This window comes from Otolemur garnettii, unplaced genomic scaffold, assembly GCF_000181295.1.
Source record: "Otolemur garnettii isolate 467f Iridium unplaced genomic scaffold, OtoGar3 scaffold00157, whole genome shotgun sequence".
NCBI lineage: Eukaryota > Metazoa > Chordata > Mammalia > Primates > Galagidae > Otolemur > Otolemur garnettii.
Window position 1 is genome coordinate 2471213 of NW_003852552.1, and position 2240 is coordinate 2473452.

A 2240-nucleotide genomic window follows, 5' to 3' on the forward strand; every position below is an offset into this window, starting at 1 on the left:
GCTTGAAAGAGTAAAACTCTTCGTGCCTTTACAGCGATGTTTGGACTCTCAGAGTGGTGCTTGAATTGAGTCTGGGGGTTAACACTGGTACTCTGTCTCTGATTAACAGACCCTTTATCTTAAGCATTCCTTTTCCCTGAGTACTGGTCTTTTAGACAAAGCCTAACTCTTTCAGCCAATTGTCAGCTAAAGAATCTTTAAACCCACCTATAACCTGTAAGGACTCCCTCTTTTAGATGTCCCAGCATTAAGGGCCAAACCAATGTATGCCTTCAACGTATCATGACCTTGATCGCATCTGTAATTCTTGTCTCCCTAAAATGTCTAAAACCAAAACTAACCACGCCACCCCAAGTCCACTTGCTCAAGGCTTCTTAGGTGTGGCTCCAGGTTATGGTTCCCAAATTTGACTCAGAATAAACTTCTTTAAATTATTCTACAGAGTATAGTTTCTATTCCATTGAAGTATAACCATTTTTTTCTGAAGAGTCAATTTCAGGCACCTGGTGCTTTGTGTGGTAGGAAAATAGCACCATTGTAAACAGCTATCATACCTATCCAGTTTGTTGTGAAAAAGTGATCATACTAGGTCACTTATATTTAAAGGTGATTTTTGGGTGAGCAATGAAGGATCAAAGCAGAAGTGCATTTTTTTGGTGATTATGAAAATTGATAATGAATTATTTTTCTTGTATTTGTAGTGTAAATTATACATAAGATTTATTTTCCTTAAGAACAGTCAAAATATATTCAGAGTGATTTTTTTTTTTTTTTTTTTTTTTTTTTTTTAAGACAGAGCCTCAAGCTGTCCCTCTGGGTAGAGTGCCATGGCATCACAGCTCACAGCAACCTCCAACTCCTGGGCTCAAGCGAGTCTCCTGCCTCCGCCTCCCAAGTAGCTGGGACCACAGGCGCCCGCCACAACGCCCGGCTATTTTTTGGTTGCAGCCGTCATTGTTGTTTGGCGGGTCCGGGCTGGGGATTCGAACCCGCCACCTTAGGTGTACATGGCTGGCGCCTTAGCCGGTTGAGCTATAGGCGCTGAGCCGATTTTTTTTTTTTTTTTTTTGAGACAGAGTCCCACTTTGTCACCCTTGGTGGAATGCCCTGGGGTCATAACTCACAGCAACCTCAAACTCTTGGGCCAACGTGATCCTCTTGCCTCATCCCCCCAAGTAGTTGGGACTACAGGTACCTGCCACAATACCTGGCCAGTTTTTCTATTTTTGGTCGAGATGGGGGGGGGGTTCTGCTTTTGATCAGGCTCAATCAATTCACTGCCTGGACCTCCCAGAGAGCTAGGATTATAGGTGTGAGCCACCTTGCCCAGTTCAGAGTGATATGTTAACTTTATATTGTTTTAACCCCTTTCTGCATCACTTAGGACACTGACTTTTTCATTCTTGTTTTAAAAAAATGAGGAAGCGGAAAAAAGAAATCAAGGTTAGTATCTGTAGCATGGTTATTTACCTTGCTACCTTCCCTGACTGTTTAGTTTCTGATAGCATCTTGAAATACCAGGTGCTGAAATGAACATGCACTTGCTAAAGGAGTTATATTTTGAAGAAGTAATTAAAATATCCAATCTAGCAATTAAAAAAAAATTGTTTACATGCCAGTAATCCTAGCACTGGGAGGCCGAGGCAGGTGGATTGCCTGACCTCACCGGTTTGAGACCAGCCTGAGCAAAGGCAAGATCCTCGTCTCTAAAAATAGAGGAGCATTGTGGCGGGATGTAGTCCAGCTACTTGGGAGGCTGAGGCAAGAGAATCACTTGAGTCCAAGAGTTTGAGGTTGCTGTAAGCTATGATGCCAGAGCACTCTACTGAGGGTGACAAAGTGAGACTCTGTCTTAAAAAAATAAATAGTTTACAGTGCTATAAATTTGCTTTTCTGAAATAACAGCAAAGCTCCAACCTAGGGATTAGGTAGGTATTCTCATGCTGATTTGTAAGACACAGGGGATGCAAATACCATCACATACATATAAGTAAACAGTATCTTTCTCAAGGCCATTCTTAAATAACTATACAATTTACTTATAGGTTTCTTTCTGTCTTTTTTTTTCTACTGTATTATGATATCTGTCACTAAGACATAAGATATAAGCCTGGAATTGCATTATTTTTTTTTTTTTTTTTTTTTTTTTTTGAGACAGAGCCTCAAGCTGTCCCCCTGGGTAGAGGGCCGTGGCATCACAGCTCACAGCAACCTCCAACTCCTGGGCTCAAGCGAGTCTC